Source organism: Falco cherrug, chromosome 3 (assembly GCF_023634085.1).
Source record: "Falco cherrug isolate bFalChe1 chromosome 3, bFalChe1.pri, whole genome shotgun sequence".
Lineage (NCBI taxonomy): Eukaryota > Metazoa > Chordata > Aves > Falconiformes > Falconidae > Falco > Falco cherrug.
In genome coordinates, this window is record NC_073699.1 from 120,893,940 (window position 1) to 120,905,493 (window position 11,554).

Below are 11,554 nucleotides of genomic sequence, written 5' to 3' on the forward strand. Positions count from 1 at the left end.
ACACTATAATTTAGGAATGAGGAAAGAAAAGGAAAATAATTAAAAATTGTTTTGAAATTCTGCAGCTGGCTGCACAAGTCTAATAAAGAGAAGAAAGTGCAGACCTGCTTCTACCCCCTTGTCCCATGACTATCCCATTACCTTATCGCCATTCGCACCAATTTGAGTAGGAACCCTTCAAGTCTTTGGTTCTACATGTTATAGTAGGAACTCAAATTTAATCAAAGTGCAGTTATTACCTTGCAGCTGCATTACATATTACAGCTGCAATTTGCACAAATGCACTGAATGAAGATAGAAATCTCTCTGGGTATTGCATCATTTTGAGAACAACAGCTAAACGTCTTCCTGGGATGCTAAGATACATGCCAGAATCGGATCTAATGAACAGCACAATCGGCTGCAGCTGCAGGACCAGTGCACGGAGGGAACAAGGGGTTTTCAGCAGTTCTGCTTCCGAAGGGACCTCTCTCCCTGGAGCCGCGGGCAGCACCGCAAGCGCTGCAGGGCAGGAGAGCCCACCAAGGCCCGCAGAAAGGATACCAGCCTCTGCAGTTCCCAGCAGCTGCTGCTCCAGGGACTTCGGAGGAGGTTGGTGGTATTTAGTTGTTTACAGGACTGAATCCAAATGGACTGGAAAGCTCTGACTCTGGGAAGCTGACTGATTATGTTGTGGTAACCAGCAGAATGCCTCAATTAATTCCTCAATTAAATCCTCAATTAACTTATCAGATGTAGGACAGGCTGAGCTGGACAAGGCAGTTGATGCCTCAGCAGAATCCTTTGCCAGGCTGGAAGGAATGTGGAAATCATTCAGGATTAAAATTCCTCTGGCCCATCCAGATTGCCCCTCTGCAAATGCAGCAGGACCGCAGCCCTGGGGTGAAGGCAGGGACAAAAGCCTCTCTGACCTGCTGTTGTGGCACACCTCCTTCTCACTACTGGACACTTAAGACCACGCTCAGCCTTATGCTAGAGAGATCGAGAGGGAGAGATCAAATCAAAATGCCAACTCTTTCACCCTGGGGTGAATACTGCTGGGTTTACCCTCCCGGTGCTCCTGTCGCCTGGCCGGCTGTTGGCAGGACCGCTTGCTCTTCCCCTTCTCCTGGAACAAAGGCGATGAACAGCATTCATGTCTATCTGAAAATGACTCAGCTGTGCTTGTGCAGAGCTCTCCTCATCTCCTGACCCAGTGTCTTCTGCTTCTCCTGACTGAAACCACCAAACCTCGCTGCCCCTGCGCACCCAGCCCGTGCACCGCAGGCGCGGGCAGCCCAACACGCTCGTGCTGCCTGTCCTTTCACACCTTCCTTCCCTGCGAGCTCTTTATTCTTTCATGTCTTTCACAGTGTTGGCCTCTTCTCAGCATGGATCCGAGTGTATAACCTGCTCGTACTTAGCAGCCTGTCTTGTCCGCAGGCGTGGAGCGGGGTTTGCGGGAATGTTTAACAAAATGAGCTGCAAGCAGTAGCTTGACAGTAGCCCAGCAGGAAAGCGCACCAAAATCCTTTGACTGCACTTAAGGGTTTCTTCTGTAATGACTCACTTTGTGCAGGGAAATGTTATAAATTTAGGCAGAAATTAGTAGCACAAGTGTGCGAATATTTCTTCATTGACAGTTAAGCAAAAACAGCATAAAAATGAGCTGTGCAGTGGCCTCTCAATGAAAAACCCATTACAGCTACATCAGCCTGGTAGAAATAGCGTGCAAATGATTTTGTTTCAAGAATGCTAATGGTTTTATATTGGGGGTTTTGATTGAATTAAATAGAAGTTCAAATTATCCTGCAATGGAATTAACCGAAAGTCGCTGTATTTCTCACACATTTCATAAAGGTGAATAATCCAATCACGTAAGAATTTAAAGAGTACTTACAGCAGGGGTTTGCTGCCTTGAAGACTGTGTGAACTATGAGTGATTTGTCCTTTTCCATGCAGTCCATTCTGAGAGATCCCACACTGTTTATGTGATACACTCATTACCAACCAACAAAGCTAGCACGTATGCCTTCAGAAAGGAATTGAAATCCCTCAACTTTTTTGCCTCTTTAAATGGCAGAGAAGGAGGAAGAGGCCACCTGCAGAGTCAGGCTCAAGATGTAGGAGTCCAAAAAAGTCAGTGTGAGAGAATGAAAGACATTTTAGACTGGTGGGTGTCCCTCAAATGACTGCATTGTGGAGCTGTTATCAGGGTGGATACAGGGATGTCACTGATGGTGACAAGCTCTTCATGCGGAGCTTCTACTCGGTCATAATGCGTGTTGTACTACACCTGCTGTTCACATAACCAAATGTTGTGCAGAGACTCAGGGTTTTATGAAGAAGGAGTTAGATGGGGTGGCTTAAAGCCCATCCAGCTCCTGAAATGACCACACCAGTTCTGCTGACACCTGTTGCAGAGAGAGAGGCTGGTGGTTAGAGGCAAAGCTTATGTTTGATTTCTTTGACTTGGGCACTGACCAAAAATAGCAGACCTGGCAGTGACCCCATGGATGTGCCTGCGGAGTGGCCATCACTCGCTGTGGGATGGCAGACCTGCAGATGATTTGGGCAGAACATGAGCTCAGCTGCTTCTGTGAGGTTTCCTTGCCAGCCCAGCTTCACCTCTGCTAAAAGTCCACCCAAGAATGCTCCCAGGACAGTCTTCATGTCTCAGGGTTCAGTGTCAAGCTGAATTTCTGTCACTCTCTGGAACTGTTACGGCTCTCCAGTCTGTGCCCAGCTTGCCAGGAAGAACCTCACAGGAGTCTCACCATGGGACCTGGTATTTTTCAGCCAGCCATGCTGGCCTGAAAACTCTTCTGCCTGCCCATGTGCTCATTTGATCCTCACACCCTCTGCTCGTGCAGGTGTCCGCTCACACCAGTTCCTCTGTTTGCTTTGCACTTTGTCAGCGTTGCTCCTTCTGCATGTGCTTCGCTGTCCTCTAGCCAAGGTCGGGTCCCACAGCTCAGACACATTGCTGTGCTAGTGGTATGCTCCCTCTTGCTGGTGATCACACGTGCTCTGCTCCTGAAATGGAAGGAGGATGCTCCTTTTTTACAGGCAAAAGAACCTGAGGGAAAGTGACCCCTGGGTGAGAAGCTGTGTCACCTGTTCTCTGCACCAGAGAACGATCTTGTAGGATTTATGTTGTGGAGTGAAACATGGAGACCCGATCTCACCCCTTAACTCTGCCAGAAGTCTCATGTGACCTTCAGCAAAAACACCGAGTGCCTTCATCCTTCGATCACCATCCTCTTCAAAGAGGCACCCACAAACTTGTGGGAGAACCCAGCTTTCTCCCAGAGCTGCCTGGCTGATGCTGGACCCTGAAAGGTATTTCTTGCACCTCAGCAGCTGCTTGCAGCTCTGAACCTTCCCCTGCACTGTTGGGGAAAAAGCAGCTCCCTTATGCCTTGGATAGAGCTGAATCCTGCATGGAGGCGAGACCATTCCCAGAGGAATGGGAAGGCTCAGTGTTCTCCAGTTATCCAGAAATCACTTTTGCTACCAGGCAAATTTTGAGGTGAAAGCAGAGTTCAGTCATTACAACGCAAATATTGTCAGTATACGTTTAAAGACAGGTACAGAAATAAGGGAGCGTGTAAACAGAGCTTTACGTTAGCTCTGGATGGGTTGTTTCCTGTGGTCGGTGAGCTGCTGGGACACTTACGCAGTGATGTGGTGGACAATCAGTACTTAAATAAAATTCTGGTCTTTGGCACATCCACAAAAGCATCCTGAATTAGGGAATTGTAATTTCACATCTCCAAACCTCCTCTGCGGTTCTGGTGTTTCCTCGCGGTGGTTTCCTCTGACACACAAGCCTCCTATGAACCGGTCCCACCTAATTCCACAGCAGCGATGGCTTTTGCTTGTGGCAGCCCGGTCAAAGCATGGACAAACATGCTTTCTGCAAGCCTATACTGGCAACGTCCCTCTTGAATCAAGGTTTAGACATGGCGGTAGCCAAAAAGCTGCTGGGGGAACAATGAGCCTGGTGTATATTTTAATTCAAAGAAAAATGGTACAGAGAACCACACTTATTTTTTTCTCTGGCTGTTCTGTTGCAGATATGAATTGTTTGGTGAGAGGTGACCCGAAGGTGTGCCTGCGCAGTGCCCCACAGCCTCCCCACGCCTGGGCATGCCTGGCTAGCGCAACCAGCAGGCATTGACATAAACCTGGGTCGCACTCTATGTATTGTACGTTGCAAATGATGGGACCAAAACCTGTTTTGCCTCCTGGCACCTCGCTGCTTTGCCGAGCGTTCCTGCCCTGCTCTGTACATATCATGCTTCAGGCTTTCTGAATCCCACCCTTCAGAGAGCAGTTGCACTGTCTTGCTTGGCACCGAGCCCCCATGTTCTGTGGCTAGCATCGACCTTCTCGTCCCCATGCAGAAAGTCCCATCCCAGCAAATTCTGCCCATTTATCGAACACCTGGACAGACAAGCTTTCCTCTGTCACAAAGGCAAGACAAGCGTGACTGACAAATGCACAAGTAGCAAGGATGGCTGGTGTCTGCCCATGGAACCTGCTGGCACACCCGGCATCCCAGGGTAAGGTCCCCTCCACCAGTGTTCCTGCAGGTCTTTTACCTCACCCAGCCCTTTCACCTCCCTGTACCAAACCTCTTCTTCAAAACTTCATTCATTACCACGACCGTGTCTGATGAGCAGCTCCGTGAGATAATTTTACATCGCTACCTGTTGCTACTAAGAGGAAAGGGAGCAATGACTCACTTTGGTCAGTAAGAACAGAAGGTGTTACCTGACAGCAGATAAATGTGCATCATGCAAACACAAACCCAGCTGAGTGCAGAAGGATCCGGGTGCTGGCCTGGGAGGCATCGGGGGAATCCCTCGGATAGTCAAGCTCACAGAATTAGAGGCAGATGTAAATGACACTGTGGAAATATGACAGACTAAAACCATTAAAAGCAGAGGATTCAGGGCAAAATCCAACCAACATGTTGCCTGGGAGTAGCAAGACTCTTTTCCCTATACTGTTATTTTTCTTGAACGATTCACTACCAAGTCCTTGTACCAGCTTTCCCTGCTCACTGCTAGAGGCAACTTACTGGGCCAGAGGACTAGCAGACCTGTCACAGTGCTGTGGATTGTTGGGAAGCCTATATCGCGTGGTTCATGTACAAGGACCGGCCAGCTCTTCTGGGAGCAGACGTAATTAAATTCTGCTCAGTCGTGCAGGTAGAGAAGAAGCTCTTGACAGTCTTGCCTCTCGCCCTTGCACGCCTCCGTAACAGGCTGCGCAGCAGCTGGCCTTGCCTCTCCAGAACGCACAAGCTGGAAACCCAGAACGCTGGGGGAGCTGGGGACACCCCATAGGCTTCAGATGGTCCATCTGGTTTCTCTCCTCAGAAAGAAGGAGTCCAGCAAAGCTCTCACCAGCACAGCATCCCTCAAAGAAGTAAACTTCATTTTTTCGAAGGAAAATGTCTCATTCTAGGTCTGCAACCTCACCATGCATGAAAACTGCATGAGTCTTGCTGCAAACACGGGAGCCTGCAGAGCGCACCCGCGCCAGGCTGCCCAGGCAGCTCGGTCAGTGCCGGTCACACCTCGAACAGCAGCTGGTTTTGGCAGACCCCGGGTGGCTTTCTGTAGGAGATCCCACTCCAATGGACATGAGGGAAAGGAGGACACCAGCCCGCGCAGGTTCGGCCCCGGCCGGCCAGTCTCATGCATGAGGCTAAAATCCCCTCTGGCTGTGACACCAGGCAGGGACACACGGGCTCACAAGTGACCAGCAGAGTCAGTAATGAAAATGCAGAGCTCCAGCGCCCTTTTCGTTGTAGATATCAAAGGACTGGCCCAAAAGGCTCGGACTCCTTGACTCCACCTTACACAGAAACTGAGGCACAGGACTGTGGGGTGACCTCCTGGGAGGGAGGGCTGTTGCTGGTCCCAGCGCAGTGCTGTGCCCAAGGGCAGCGCAGGCTTCGTCACACACAGCTGAGAGCATCAACACCCAGCACGTGCTGCCTTGGTGCCCTGGTTCCAGCTGGGAGAGAGTTAATTTTCTTCTCAGCAGCTGGTTCAGTGTGTGCGCTGGATTTGGTGTGAGAATCACCTTGATAACACACTGAAGGTTTTGGTTGTTGCTAAGTGATGTTTATACTAAGCCATGGACTTCTGGGTTTCTGAGGCCCTGCCAGCGGGAGGGCTGGGGGGGCACAAGGAGCTGGGAGGGGGCACAGCTGGGACAGCCAGCCCCAACTGCCCAGAGGGATATGCCAGACCACGGAACGCCATGCCCAGTGTACAAACTGGGGGAAGAAGGAGGAAAGGGGAATGATCACAGTGATGGTCTCCGTGTTCCCAAGTGCCTGTTGGGCGTGACGGAGCCCTGCTTTCCCGGGGATGGCCGAGCGGCCGCCTGCCCAGGGGAGCGGTGGATGAACTCCTTCTGCTTTGCTTGCATGCGCAGCCTTTGCTTTACCCATTAAACTGCCTGTTTCATCCACCAGTGTTCTCACTTTCACTTTTCCGACTCTGCCCCCCATCCCACCGGGGGTGTGAGTGAGTGAGCCGCTGCGGGGGCTGAGTTGCTGTCTGGGGTTAAATCACAACATTCTGCATGTGCAAAACTTTTTCTTCCCACCCACGCCGCTTTCTGGTGACATGCTCAGCCAGGTCTGCTCGCTGCCACCTTCGGTCAGGTCACCGTCCCCTGACCCCGGCGTTCCCTCCCCGCAGGGTGAGCACCGCAGCACCGCAGTGCTCGCTCCTTGCTTCCTAGGAAAGAGACCTGCTTCCCTGAGGAAAGTAGATAAGAGGAGGCCTGAAGGTGGGGAAACCCTGCCTGAAAGAGCCCGGCCCTACGAGGGAGGGTCGCAGTCCCCCGGTGGCAGCAGGACATGCTGCAGCTAGTGGCCACACGCCACCTGGCCCAGAGCAGCTCTGAGGTCCCAGCCTGCCACCGCTCCTGACCTTCCCTTGGTTACTGCAGAAACTCTTCTTTCCCTGTCCAATTCCACCATCTCGTGGACGTTTCTGGAGAAGACACAGTGCAGCCATGCGCTGGGCCAGAGGGGAGGGCGAGAAGCCCCCACAGAGTCCGCAGCCCCTGGCACCCACCTGGCTCCCATGCCCGCAGCAGCCTGCGCCTTTTGTAGGAGCTGCCCAAACTCCTCTGTTTGCTCAGGGTAACGGTTGTGTTTGTTTGGCATCTCGCTGAAAACCTGATCAAGTTCAGAGCAGAAGTGTGCAGACTCAGTAAAGCACCTGAACAACTTACACAAACCCTGTGTTAATCCTGCACGTGGAAACCTACAGGAGCTGTACAGAAGACTCAAAGTGAACATCCTGTTACGTGGACGTGGGGCTGGACCCCACTTGTAAGAGGAAATTTTCTTCCCAAATCAAATTCTGTGCAGTCTGCTTGCCACTTGCCAATGATCGACATTGCCCATGACTCCACATTGCCCCTGCTAAGTTTAGGACAATGAAACAGCAGATGAAATCCAGCGGTCAGCACACAGCGGAAACCAGGTGTAGAAGAGCTTCTCCGGTGTGTTCCAAGGCTGGCTGACCCCGCAGTGGCTTTGAGCCATGTGCTGATGGGAACTGGTCAGAAGAAACTTAAAACCTGGGATTTTTAGTGTCATTGCTACAGAAGAAAGTGCAGCGTCGTACCTCAGGTGGTACATACTGCCACTGCTAAGGGAGAGCTGCCACTGCCACCACAAAAGAAGCCTTTTAGGAGACATTTGGATCACAGCAGGAACTATTCCGTCACCATTTCAGCAGCCACAGAGTAAGAACTGAGGGTGAATCTGGAGAAGGAAAGAATGGCAACTGCTCTCATATTTTGATTTTTAGCTGCCTGCAATGTTCTGTGTGAAAAAAACAGCCAACAATGATTTGCAGAGGCCCGCAGAGGCAGAGAGGTCCAGGGCACTTTGGCAGCATGCAAGGTGGTCCACCTTGCCTTTGTGCGCTCCTCCAGGGGAAGTGCAGCATTTGGGTACGTTCTCTGCCTCCCATTTCAGGTTGCTCCTCGTGGTGTTAGTGCCACATAAATCAGCTGGATTTGCTCTCTGCAGATGTTGCTTGGCATGCCTGCACAGTGCAGAGGGTACAGAGCAGCTGGAGCAGCTGCACCTCCTGTACGCCCACCAGCACCGGGCGGGTGCTACTGGTGCTGCTGGTGCTGTCCACATGCATGGGTGCGCTGCTGTCCAAGTGTTCTGTGAAGCTGCTAAACTGCACAGCACAGTCAAAAAAAAAAAGGGGGGGAAAAAAAGACTAAACCCTTTTATAAATGGCAATAAGAGTAAGTGATAGGGTTTTAAGTAAAAGAAAAGGGCATTTTATTTTGCAAGACTTGGAGGGTTTGGCTCTCCCCAGGTACTTTCTCAGGCTCCCAGGGACCCATCAGGGCCAGCTCTGGCCTCGGGCCGAGCAGCTGGCAGGGTGCTGAGGTGACAGCCAGCTGACCCTGGCTTAAGCCAGAGAGGACGGGGAACAAGTGTCCAGCCTGTCCTTGCTGGTTCCAGCCTTTGGCAAAGCTTTCTGCTGCCACCAAGGGACAGGCCAGGGGGGATGAGGATGGTGTCAGGGGTGTCCTCACCCACCGCAGTGCCATTTGGGGCATGAGGGGGGCATCTGGAGTAGGCAGCAGTCAGAAGGGTAAGAGCTGAAGCCCACCCAACACGATATGACCGAGACAGGTGCTAAACATAAATACTGGGTGTGTGTGGTGATGTGCAATACCGGTAACAGTAAAACCAAAACATTTTCTCTGCAGTGCTGCCCAGCGGTGGGGTGGTGGTGAGCCCACATGGCTGAAGACCCTTCTCCACAGGGTCTGAGTCAAGCTTCTGGAGATCCCGTCACTGCCCGTCACTTCTCTCACCTGTCACGGAGAAGAGTCACTGGCCTGAACTGATAGCCCCTTCTCAAAATCTTGCTGCAATAGGTCATGTTTTCATCTTCAGGAGTGACTGTACTATGAGGAGGCTGCAGGAGCCCTGGCCACCGTTCCTGTGTGCATCCCCCCATGGAGGGGCAGCCACCCTGGGCTGGCAGCCCCCTGCCTCCAAGGGGCACCCGGCTCCTCCGCCCGGGAGAGGGGCACCAACAGCCAGCTCAGTCGGCACTGAATACCACGCCAAGCACGTGCCATTCCACCTGCGTCTGCAGGTCCGGCATGTTCTGGCACTCGCCAGCAGCCCGGCTCTCCACGCGCTGGCTGGGACTGCGGCACCACCTGGGCAGAGCGGCATCGCGGGGGAACCAGAGCCCAGAACAACGGCAAACCCACATTCGAAACGCTCCATTTCAGCAGCAAGAATACAGGGCAATAGCATGACCCAGGTTACTGGACGGCTGGCTGACACCTGAAGGCAGCTGGTTCTGCACGGTGGAGATCGCTGTTAGCAATGGCAGAGGTGGCTGCTGCAGAGGCACAGCATGGTGAGAGCCCACAACACTCTGGCACCGCCGAGACAGCCCTCCGAAACGGCAGGGAGGGCGTCGTGAGGTACACGTGAAGCAGTGACCTTATGGACACCCCCCTCCACATCCATCCCCCAAGACGCCCGCCCAGGCACCTCCAGGTGGGACACCCTGGCTAACACCATGCTGAGCCATCTCCGTGCACCGAGGCAGTGTGCGCATCACCAGTGTGTGACATGGTGCGCTAATGTGGTGAATAAAACTCCATCACCTGCTTAAAAATGTTTGTGCACATTTGTCATCTTCACGGGCTAGTTCTCCCACGTGCTGTTGGGGTAGATGTATGGGGGCCAGCAGAAGCAGGTTTGACAGGACTCCTTTTGCTTATAAGCAAAAGATAAGGGCTTGCATCTTGCAGGTTATTGTCATTAGGCAAAATCAACTTTTCTGTGGAATTTTAAGGCAATCAAAGAAAAAGATGCAAAACCAATGATGAACAAAGTGAACTTGTTAAGAAAAGCCCTCACTTGAAAAAAAAAAAAAAGTTAAATGTACCTTTCAGAGAAAATACAAACCCCAATACCTATAATCAGGATTATAATACAATATAAATATTACATAGTATATAATTTATTAACATCATTAATATTATATAAATATAATACCATAATAAGCATTTTCTGGCATCAATAGGCACCTAAACAATAACAAAGTTCAAGTGAGTATGAGAGGATTCCAGTATATTCTTTCCTCACATAATCCCGGTAACACATTAATATTCACCAGAAAGATGCCAGTCCTCTGAGCAATGCTTTCCAGTTAATTAGTTCTGCTATGAATCAAACCCTGTTAAATAAATAGAGTGAACCACATCTCACATCACATTTCTGAAAGGAAAATATTCACAATCTGTATTTTACAGAGGGCTGAGAACAAGACATTGTAAGGGCAAAACTTACTAAGGGCAAAACTAAGGATGAAACACACTCCCATCCCCCTTCCCCCACCTCTCCTCCAAAAAGTTGATGCAATTTTTTGTACCTTGAGATATTTGTGATTTGACTTTTCTGGGTCAGTGTTGTTCCACACCATTTAACATTCACAATAGGTCCCACTGAGTGCAGTTATCTCTTAAGCACCACTGGATATCCGACCCCTGAGGCCTTAATTAGGCACTGAGAAAATGATTTGTGTGTCTAAGAGGGGACGCTCACGTTCAGGTTACACACACCTCTGGAAGGAGGACTTGCCTTGGGTCACAGAACCCCTGCCAGAGGCAGGTATGTTATGCACCACTCACAAAGGGGAGAAGCTGGGAGCAGCCTGGAAGAGCTCAGCCAGCCTCACCAGGATGAACCACCAGCCCCCCCGTCACCCCTTTGTCAGACCCATCTCCACTCCGTCCTTAAAAAAGATGTTGGAAACTGATGTTCTTCTCACTTGTGAGCTACCTGTGTAACACAAGAAAGCAGGACGAGCCCTCCACAGATGTCCTCCTTCCGGCTGGGAGAGAGCTAATTTTCTTCTCAGCAGCTGGTTCAGTGTGTGCGCTGGATTTGGTGTGAGAATCACCTTGATAACACACTGAAGGTTTTGGTTGTTGCTAAGTGATGTTTATACTAAGCCATGGACTTCTGGGTTTCTGAGGCCCTGCCAGCGGGAGGGCTGGGGGGGCACAAGGAGCTGGGAGGGGGCACAGCTGGGACAGCCAGCCCCAACTGCCCAGAGGGATATGCCAGACCACAGAACGCCATGCCCAGTGTACAAACTGGGGGGGTTGGCTGGGGCCAGCTGATTGCTGCTTGGGCATGGCTGGGCATCACTCAGCAGGGGGTGAGAAACTCTATTGGCATCAGTTAGGGTCCCTCCCCCTTTGGATTTTATTCCTCTCCACTACTCCCTCCTTTTCATTACAATTATTATTCATTGTAATTTTATTTTATTTCAACTATTAAATTGTTCTTGTCTCAGCCCTCAAGTTTTACCTTTTTCCGAGTTCTCCTCTCCATCTCTCAGTGCGGGGGGGAGCAAGCAAGTGGCTGTGTGGTACTTAGCTCCTGGCCAGAGTTAAATCATGACAGTGGAGAAGCAAAACAGCAACAGAACAAGGAGAGCCTGGAACAGCATCCCCCCACCCCCCAGCA